Source organism: Buceros rhinoceros, unplaced genomic scaffold, assembly GCF_000710305.1.
Source record: "Buceros rhinoceros silvestris isolate BGI_N320 unplaced genomic scaffold, ASM71030v1 scaffold526, whole genome shotgun sequence".
In the NCBI taxonomy this organism is placed as follows: Eukaryota; Metazoa; Chordata; class Aves; order Bucerotiformes; family Bucerotidae; genus Buceros; species Buceros rhinoceros.
Window position 1 is genome coordinate 25,681 of NW_010417863.1, and position 11,059 is coordinate 36,739.

At 49.9% G+C, this 11,059-nt stretch overlaps 1 protein-coding gene across 1 annotated transcript in view; it reads right to left on the minus strand.

Moving 5' to 3' along the window:
• The window catches only part of SMAD6 (SMAD family member 6), a gene marked incomplete at its 5' end in the record, with an annotated part of 38,751 nt that overhangs the window by 25,680 nt on the left and 2,012 nt on the right, over positions 1-11,059 (minus strand). The gene's annotated exons all lie outside the window — the stretch shown is intronic.

Genomic DNA, 11,059 nt, shown 5'->3' on the forward strand with positions numbered 1-11,059 from the left:
CGGGCAGCCTGTGCCAGGGTCTCACCACCCTCAGCACAGAAAATTTCTTCCTTTTCTCTGGTCTAAATCTTCCCTCTTCTAGTTTAAACCACCACCCCTTGTCCTGTCACAACACTGCTGAAAAGACTGTCCCCATCTTTCTTATAAGCCTCCTTAAAGTACTGAAAGGTGCCAAGTCAGGTTATGCCCCGGCTTCTCTGGATCTTGAGAATGGGAAAAAACCCCAAAGAATTGTTCATCTTCACACAGAGCTTACTTGAGGGTTCAAAGAGCAACGAGTACAAAAGCCACAGGAAGAGTTCAGGGCATGATGATCCTGTGGGCTACAGAGCTCGGGGGAAGATGCAATGCTGCTCCAAAAGGCATCGCTGGGGACCAGCGACCCCAATGTCATCGGGAAGGAAAGCAGAGCCGGGGGAGTTCCAAGCACCACTGTCTGTTTGCTTTTCCTGCCAGTGGGGACAGGGCAGGATGCTCTGAGATCCCATGAATCAACTGCCTCATTCTTCCAAGTGGACAAACTTGCATTTTGCCAGCACGGGATCTCACAAACGGGCTGTTGTCTGAGCGCAGCGCTAGGCACTCGTCCCCAGAATAAGCCATGCTTTATAACAGCTAGAAGGGAAAAAAAAAATCAAGGAAATACAGGAAAGAAAAGCGATGTGCTCTGAACAGCACATCCATCCCTCCCAGACCCTCCGGAGACAGGTGAATAAATCTAAAGACAAAGCAGTGTTATTATCGCCCACCAACCAGACACCCGATGGCTGCACCTCCCTGCACGTATCAACGGGGCTTTTTTGCAAACCCTTCAGTCAATGCTTTTTTTCTTTATTAAATAGACAACAGCAGTTTGCATCACTATGTGTGAAAGCATAAACCAGCTGGCATTTTTTAAAGCCTTTAAAATTCTTTGGCTCCTCAAATGGAAAAATCTTAGCAAATGAGACCTTAATAAATGGAAAGAGCTGAAAAATGGCCTTTCTGCTGGCACGTTTTGCTCCTGCTAATGGAATATGTAGATAAAACCAACAGTTGCGTCTCAAACCCTTCCGCAGTGCTGCCGCGAGAAGTAACGCCAGCATCCCCCGCGTGGTCCTCCCTGCATGGAGAGATGCCCCTGTAGCAGGATGAAGCCTCCAACTCCTTCTCCGGCCTCTAAAACACAGCCAACATGAGGAAAGGGCAGCCTGATCCTCCTCAGCTGCTGAACAGCACTGAGGAGGAGGAAAATCTCCAAACCCATAAAACCCGAATGCAGATGGAAGAAGGGGAGGGCAGCAACCAGCTCTTCAAAGCCCAGGAGCAAGGATGGCCAAGCTGCAATGGGTCCAGCTGAGTGTGGGTGTGCAGCTGGGACAGCCAATGTCTCACGGGGGCACCTCCATGAACTGCCATTCGGGCAGGGAAGGAGGGCTTTGGAGCGGGGTTTGCTCTGGGAACTGCACGGAGCAGGATGGCGAGGGCTGGGGGATGCTGCAGGGCAGGACCATGTGGACTTCGCTTCAAGGAGCCCTTGTACCATCAGGAAATACCTCCTGCTCCCCCAGAACAGAAAACTGCTGTGAAGGAAAAAAGCAAGTTCTCCACTGATCCCTCTGTCTTGCACTGTTGGGAATTTCATTTTTTGGCAGGTTTCATACGTGGGTTTTTATAACCTGAAATGCAAAATGCCGAGCGCACAGAGAGGCATCGCAGCCCGTCTGTCCCCAGCCAGTGTCTGCACCCCAGGGGAGAGGCAGGAGCAGGGTGTGTGGGTCAGAGTAAATTCTTACACTTGGGTTTTAGTTGTATCTATACCCTTTGATGCTGCTGGTATTTCCTCATAACTGAAGCTGGGGATGATGAACCAAAGTGATGCTCAGCTTCCACCAAAGAAAAAGCATCTCTAGGAAGGGGGCAGCAGGGCAGCAACGTGCTCCAGCACTTCAGCGCTGGAGACCATGTAATCCCTGCTCCAGCCCCAGAAGCTGCAAATGCCATTACAAGTCAGTGTTTAGCAGCTCTGGAAGAGGTCAGCCAAGACAGGCATTCCATGCAAAATGTTTTTGTTCTTACAGCAAAACCCCCAACCAAACAGGAATTCAGCAGTTCTCAGCATCTGAAGGCCAGACCCCAGCACTGGCAGTTCTCATCAACCTCCCCTCTCCCAGCACTTGGTCCACACAGCAATGCCTTCTTCCTAGCTAAACACCCACTTTCTGGGGGAATCAACCAAGGGAAAGATGTAAAATAGGAGGGAGAGCAAGTGCAGCCTGCTGCTGGGACAAGCATCATCCAAAACAAATCCTCTATGAGCAAGGTGGGACCTCAGCAAGCCGACATCCCTCCTCATCCTCAATCACCACCGAACACCTCGATCCCTGCACAGCACGGGGAGGTAAATCGCTCCTCTCCTTTGTCCTGGAGCCCACGGCAGGGCAGGACACCCGGCAGCACTCAGCGGGGCTGGGAATCGCAGCAGCCGCGTGCTTAATCCCCTCCGATCCCAGGCACTTGGGAAGGACAAAGAGCCGAGTCTCCTTTGCCAGTAAATTGAACCTGTGGTTCCAGGGGCTCAGGCACTTCAAAGCCTGCAGCAGCCTGGCCAGCAGCACTAAAGGGATGTACTTTTCGGCTGTCGAGTGAGCAAAGTAAAATCCACACAAATAAGCAGTGTTCCAGAAAACCAGGTTTAACCATCAGCGGCTCTGAGCGACGGGGGATGTTTTTCCTGAAGGTTTTTTTTTCTCCCTCCTTCCTCCTCCTTTCCAGTTTGTCTTGGTTTTTTTTTTTTTTTATTTTTCTTACTAAAACGTGTCTCGAGCTCCCACACCGCACAGCCCTTTCAGGTCTGAGCATCCTCCAGAGGTAAAATGCTGAGTTAGGTATTGGAGTCCGGGAAAGGAGGTGCCTTTGATGAAGAGCAAATCTACAGACTTCAATCGCTTCGGTGAGCGCCACAGATTTAATAAGTTATTTCCGTGGAAAACCTTAGTAACTCAGTTATGAATCAAGCCTATAAACACCTCTCACTCATCAAAGTGCCACCAAAAAAAAAAAAATCTATTACTGTAACTGTGAATACAAGCCTCTCTCTACAGGTCCCTATAAGAAGCCAAAATTCCTCCTTCAAAACATTCCCCGTTTTCAAAGGTCATACATACACTACGTCCAGTATTCAGCAAATCCGTTTAAAAAGCAAAACACAGGCACAGAGAAAAAGTAAAGTTCAAACAAAGATGTACCATCAGATACGCACTGTTTAAAAGACACAACCGGCCTTACATCAAAAGAACTTTTACTACCTAGAAAGCCATTTCCAACTCCTAATAGGGTGCAAGAATGTAATGTTTTGGCTACAAAGATTAAACTAATTTACTTTTAAGTAACTTGCTTACTTCCTGATGTTTCTTTTTTTAAGTGTGATTTTTAGGTGTTTGGAGAAGTGAGGGATGTGATTATTCTGTGATTCAAGGCCAAACATCATAACTACTCAATGAACCACAGACAAAAACATATTTTATCTGGGTGTTGTACTTATTCCAAGAACTTCTAGGCTGAAAACAGCCCTGCTAGCTGCGAAAAGCCATCCCAGTTCCAGGTAAGCGAGGGAGAGAAAGAGCAACTCTCTCTCCATCTCTGCAGAAACTCAGGGTGTTGCCTACAAGGAAATGCTGCTCCCCAGCACTGCCTGTGGTACATTCACTTTGGGGCATCATCCTGCCTGGCTCCATCGTGCAGTCTCCCCCGAGCCGGACACGCACCAACGTGGAGGCGTCAGCTGCAAAGCAGTTTTAACCCCTGCATTAGGCACGGGGCCAAATATTGGTATGACCAACCCCCTGCACACCAGGCAGCCCGAGTTACTCCACACAGACGATCCTGAGGCTCGGGCAGCTAGTTTCGCTCTTCTTTCTCCATCTTCCAGACTTGGGACAGCTCTGATTGCCCACACGTTGGAGGGTTAAAGCAGTAGTATAAACCATCGTAATATCAAAGGAGGAAGATGTTCTTGCATGTGAAGCAATGGATGGTGATGGGACATTTGGGGTCGATTCACAGCTCTGCAACAGCTGCCCCATCTGCCTGGGACAACCTCTGACTCCCCAGCTCCTCACAGGCTAAAATACGTGGGAAGAAGGGAGTCCACCACCGTTTCATCAGTTCAGATGAAGAACGTCACCAGAGCTGTCCTAACTGAAGATGCTCCTCAGGGCAGGTAGGTCCTCGCGACACAGCAGCGCCAGTTGAATGCTCCCTCAGGGTGCTCCTTCCTGCTCCGCCCCCCTCAGCACCATCAATGTGCGAGAGAACAGCACTGCTCCCTCAAAGCATTTGTACGGCTAATAATGGTGGGACATTTCTCCCATCTCCAGTCCAGAAGTTACCTTCCCTCCTGGAAGACAGTATTTTTGGAGGCTGTTGCTGATGCTCTCTCACTGCAGGGGATGCAAAGCCTCATAAGAACCTTTATTTCCCTCCTCAGGAGACCTTCAGCACAAACCATCACTTTTCCCATCTCCACAAATTCCCTACTGGTCCCTGATGCTTCACGAGACTAAATTCCCCTCCCCACATCACTAACCTGGCTCAGCTCCGAATTAATTTTGAGACCAACAAGTTTGCACTGCGAGCTCATAACCCACAAGGTATTTTTTATGAACAGGCGTCACTTGCTTTAGAAACCCTTGTGCAGCTGCACGGCCACTGTCAACATTTCACCCCCCTTCTGGAGGCCCTCGCTCTGCACTGATGGGGTCACCGGCACCTCTCCTGCTTCTCCAGTGGAACGTTGGGTACAGGTGGCAACATGAAAGCTATTGTCACCCAAGCGTGGTCATTCATAAGCTCTACAAGAGCAATCTCCAGAAGACTGCAACGCTACAGCTGTCGGGTTTAGTGGCCCAACATGAGTTGCCCCGCAGGGTTTTAATGGAGCAACAACAACTGCGTGCCAGGAATTTCTTCCCCAGCCTTGATCTAAGGGGCTCTTTCTTCAGCTGCTAAGTAAGAGTGTATTAGCTCAGTCCCAACGCTCTGGGCAACATCTTCAGTTGGCTATTAACAACCCAAGTGGACTACTCTCTGCTGGGTTATGTTGCTCGTGGAGCCACCAGCAAGTTTTGGACACAACGGGGAGCCCACTCAGTTGCAGATCAATGATTGCTTCCCTTCCCCTCCTGCTCCAAAGAAAAAAAGTGTTTGAACTCCAGGAGCCACCCACCATGGCAAGCACAAATGTAATGAAAAAAAAAAAAAATATAAACCCCGCAGCTCTCCTGTAGATCTACAGGCTCCGGTGTATTTACCATCAACCCAGAAAGTTTGCTGTAGAGTAAAACAGCACACCTGCACCTCTCTGAAAGGGACGGGCACCGAAAGCCCAGGGATGCTGCCTTCAAGAGCTTCCCCACGTTCCCTTTCAGGGATTAATTCCGTGATTCACCCTGTAGTTTGCAAAGCTGCCTTTGATGTCAACCCCAGGCAGGGCCAGAAGCTGCACGTGATCAAACCCAAAGCAGAGGCAGGTTACTGTTTTGAGTATCACCCACGGGGAAGGATGCTGCTGCTGCACAGTCAGGCTCTCCAGTGGGGATTCCAACGTTCACAGCCATCCAAGGTCACATGGGAAAAACCTTCACACCGAGCAAAGAATTCCTTTCTGAAGCACACTGGAAAATAGATGCACTTTATTTCCCGTTGGCAAACTGAAACTATGGAGGAAAAATGTTTAATATAAAAACATCTGACAAAGCACCTCCAGGATGTATTTTTTTGCATCAAAGAAGTAGCTCTTGGCAACAGGCACACTCCTCCAACAAGAAAAGATTTTAGCCAAGCCCTGATTGTTATAGACTGTGCAGGGTAAGACATGCCAGCAAACTTAAAGTTAAATATGAAAGAAAAAGGAAACCAAAACCATTACTGGCCCAAATAAACATCTGTCTGTGATTGAACTGGATGCACAAATATGTTCTGCTTTTTTTTTTCTAATGGGTTTTCGTTTCTGCAATAGGACGGGTGGGGGGAGAAAGGATGAAGAGGCTCCACGGTGCTGTTGGGTCTGACCCAAACTGCAGCCCCCAGCCCACGGTGCTGCCACCCTGACCCAGCACCTGCACCCGGGGCTGTGGTGGGAGCCCAGCACCGAGACACGCCGAAGCCAGAGGTGGTATCAGGAAGTTGCAAACCCAACATTTCACCCCCACAAGAAATTGCCACCTTATTAAGGAGAAAAATATCTTTTATTTTCCCCCCCCTATTAACAGGTAATTTCACAATCTCTCCCCAGTCTGGAAAGGGCAATGTTTGCCCAGTTTCCACACATATCCGCCTTACATATTTAATAGGCTTTTCTTTTTTCCTATTCCTAACACACAGGATCTTCATAAATTTCCTTGTTAGCATAAATCCGTGCAGTCTGTTATTTCTGGGGGGGAGAGGAAGAGAGACATTCATTTTCTCCATTCAGTGGGTTTTAAAATATGTTTCCTTAAGTTCATCCTAAATATTGCTGGAAGCAGAAAAAACCCTCCAGCTCTGGCTTTGGAGCCGTGGCATCGCTTCAGCAGGGCTGAGTCATCAGCCAGGACGGACAGATACGCTCCTGCCTTCCTCCTCCCTCCAGGGGACCCTGCTCCCCAAATACAACACCCCAAAACCCACCACTGCCTTGCAAACAACTTCTCCACCTTCCCAGACCTTGAAAACACCCAAAATACTTTAAGTAAGCTTCAACCCATCCAGTCTCTCTGTTAACTCGTATTTATCCTCCACCAGCTTTGGAGGGGATGACACAAAGTCTCCGAGCAAAGTTTGTCTCTACATAGAGCCTGTCATCTTCCAGGCTTCAGCAGAGCTGCTCATGGCAGGCTCACAGGTGCGCTTCCACTGCTGGGTACGGCTCCCCACTGCTCCGGCGCACAGAGAGGATTATCTCTCCTCCAGCAAAGCACCAACTCACCATGTCGCTTTTTGGATGCACAATCCCAGCTACAGACAGGTTCCCCAGAGCTGAAACTCTTGAAGAGTTTGAGCACGTGGGCAGTGAATTGATTTTCAAAGCCTATAAAAAAATCAGTGTTTTGGAAAAATCTAGAGGAGCACCTTCCCCAGCTCCTTGCAAAGCCTCTTGCTGCTGGTGCAAACTCCACCGCTGTCCCCATTCCCCTCCTGCCCTTCTCTCCATGCCCACCTCTCCCCTGGCAGCACTTTTTTCTCCTCTTCCCTCTGCTTGGGAGCACTGCCCAGCACCAAGCCACCTCCATTTCTCCTCTCTGAATCTGATCGCTGAGGAGCATCCCCGAACTGTACGCGCCGACTCAGCCGGTCTGGGTGCAGGATGTGAACCTCAGTGGCCGCAGAACTAAAGGGAGGTGGATTGGCTGGACACCCATGCTCAGCAAGGAGCCCCTTCCCTGCAGAAACCCCTGCCACACACAGGGCTGAGCCTCGCGGGCAACATTGTTTCACAGAGGCATCTCCATACCAACAACAAAACGCTCTGTGCAAACACTGGTATGACTCCCAATTAAGCGAGGAGTAACGAGCAGGCATGTAGGGACACATGAGACAGGCTCCAGTGATGAGTGGCTCATTTTGAGGAAAAATAACGATCGTAAGAGCCTGGCACTGACTGCTGCATTAAGTATCTTCAGTGGAGACACCCAGCCGGTGCGGGGCCTCTGCACGGTGGCCAGAGACTTTGCTGCGAGGCAGTGGTGAGCTGCACCCATCGCTACTTGTCTGCTCCTACAGCTAATTACTCATCATCATTTATCAGTGCTCCACAGAAAACTGCTGCCCCAACATCTCCGCAGTCTCCAGAGGATGGACAAGCTGCTCTAGACCTGCAACAGCCACGAGTCACATGGAGACCTATGCGAGGTTCCCGAGCAGCACCACCACCTTTTGCCCTCCTACCTGTGCTCAACCCTTCCCCTCCTGCACGGTCCTTAGGACCTCCAGAATTTGATGCTGCCACTAATGAGAGAGAACACTGGTTACTACTGGTAGGAATCCACAGGGCTTTTTTAGCCAGACGGACAGAGTGACGCAGTGTGTTGTGTAACGAAAGCGTTGAGGAGCAGGGCTATTTCATGGTCCTTCCCAGGGAAGGTGAGGGATAGCCGTGGGGTACCTAGGGAAAGGCAGGAAATCCCAAAGCCTGTGGCCCTCAGCATCTGCTCCAGCACGTCCCCACCATACTGAACCAGTTCCTGCAGCAGCAGTGCAGCCTTCTACAAGCCTGGCAAGTCTAACGGGTACAGCAGCTTCCTGGCATGTGGTGGAGGAGCCAAGTCTGAGGGGAAGGGAAAAAAAAATTACTACAAATGTTCCACCAATTATGAGTCACGGGGCTGAGCTTTTGTTTGCGTCTTGCTGGATTTTGCCCTTTCCCTGGTATTTCCCCAGCTCCAGCCGGAGGAGCCGCAGGGACACTGACACTGGCCAAGGCTCTGCTGGCACCCAGGGGACAGGCACAGCCCTGGCCAGGGGAACCACCTGGCTCCAAATACAACTCCCAAAGCAGCAGGTTTTCTTCACCTCTGCTCCCCAGGCATATACAGCTGCAGAAATGAATCTAAAGAGGAAAAGACGAGCCCCTCTTCATACTCCCACAAGCCTGAATGTGCCACTGCTTGAGCTCCTAAGATGGAAACTGTGGGATCAAACACCTCCTCTTTTCCCAGACCTTCGTAAGCCTCACTGAGGAATCGGGAGCAGCCCCAAGCCAACTATGCGTGCTCCTAAAACCTGCTCTCTAGGGAAATGCTGTGGCTGGACACTGGTCCTTGGACAGAAAACTTAATCTCATGACCCAAACACTTCGAACCCTGGATGAAGAGGACTCTGGGGTATCATCCATCCAGCTCAGGACACAGAAGGTTGCGTCCACACAACTGCTCACAACTTGTGCTTCCAATCAGCACTGACTGTTACACCAAGTTTTACAGCAAACCTGCTAGTTCACCGAAGAAGTTTTCCTATTTTAAGAGTGGTATTATAGCCATGAAAAGGTCGACTTCAAAAAGAGGGTCTGGGTTTTTTTAAACTTGTACATATGACAGAGATGATCCTTCGACTTCATCGTACAACTTCCTGTTTAGAAGTTCATCACGTAAAGGAGTAACAGTAAAAGAATGGTTCTCTTTGTTATCCAGAATTGAATTTTGTGGTTTTAGTAGGAAAAAGCCTTTTTGATGATCAAAGCTGAAGCAATAAATAGTAGTGGCTTGACGCTAGATCCAAAATGTACTTATTTTTGGAACAGGAGTTAAACGCCCACTGAGCTCCTTTGGTACACACAAGAAAAGGCAGGGAAGACCATGTGCTTTGCGTATCACTTACCCAGCCCTACGTTTCGAGCAGACCTATTTAATAAGTTGAAATGGAGAATAAACACACTGAAATATGGCAGATAGACTGGAGTCTGGTTTTTTTTTCCTTTTACTTCCCTGTGATGACAAGTATGGGTTAACTTCAGCGAAGCTCTTATCCTCTTTCAGCAATCATGAGCACTGGGGAAAAATAAATCACACAGCCCCAGACTCTTATTAAAAGTTACACCATTGGAAACTACACAGAGGGAGAGGAGTATCCAGTTTCAGTACAATCTCGGTCACATGTTATCACTGTATTGTTCAAGTAAAAGTTAGAAGCTCTCTATTCCAGCAAACCCACCAGATGTCCCATAAATGACTCCTCTGTGAGAGAAGCCAAACCATAGGAACCTCCGTTTTCAAACTCGGCTGCTGTAATTAATGGCAATTATCAAGTTACAATAAAAGCCATGGGCATGGGGAGCTTTACAGACGCGTATCCAGCCCAAGGAATGTTTGTTAGGGATTGCACAACCCTCCACGACCCAACTCCTGGCTATCAGTTGTTCCCCTCCTATGGACACTTGGCAGCACAACAAAAGCGAGGCAGGCCGGTACGCTGGATTCGGCACGCGTGGCAAAACCCACCGGGCAGGAGAACCTTAAAGAAGGGAAAATCCCCGGAGGGAAACAGGCCACCATGCCATGACACTGGATGCCGTGCAGTTTAAATGTTCTTTAAAGTACTGCAGAGTTGGAATCAGCTTAAACATCCCCAGGAAGTCAAGGTGCCACCAAACCAGCCATAAACTCTTGCAAGCGGAGAACAAAGAGAGAAAAGTTGTGGCTAACAGATCAGTGCCCCAAGGGTCATCTCCACCACTGTCGACTTCCAGCCTCCCCCAGGGAGAGCAGCAAACCCCATTCACATACTCAGCAATCCGGCAACTCAGCACCGAGGCGCCCAACTCCTGCCCCGCCACAAAGCCCACTGCAGCTGAAGGGGGCACCTGGGGCTTCACGGGATAAAGGTCTGTCTACCTTAGCTCGCAGACCATTAACCAGGTCATTCCTCACACAGACATTAAACTGGTCCTATAGACAGGTCTCTCCTCCCCACCACGCAGCTGGTCCCCAACCGGGGACAGGACACCAGAGAGGAAGGACGTGAAACCTTCACCACAGCCCGAACCCAACGCCAAGCAAATGACAGCCCCAACGCTGCCTGCTTGCAGGCAGAACCACCCTGGGCCTTACAGAGCACCATGACATGAACGTACAGTTGCAGGGGTGGGGCAGAGCAAAAACCAGGACCTACTGAAGCAAAGCTCTGTTCAGGAGTCCCATGTCAGTGGCCCCATAGCTGGGAGCCCCGCTCACGAAAGGGCCAGGGACTGCAGGGGCAGGACCCAACAGGTAACACAATCTGGATGGACTCGGCAAGAACCACCACGAACCAGCATCGTTTGAAACGGCCTCACTGCCACTGCCATGGCAGTGTGCAGCCCAGCCCCACCACAACCCACGACCCCGGGCTCGGGCACGGTGGCTTCCACAGAGGACATGTGGGGACACACATCCCAGACATCCCTGCTTGTCCCAGCACGCTCACCCCACAAAGGGCATCTTGCCACAACACAGGGACGGTGCAGACATCTCTGAAAAATCAAACAGCTGCTCTCTTTTTTGCCTTCTTTTCACACCAAGAACATAAACCGACAGCAGCAGCACAACTGCCCATCTCCTCCCGCATT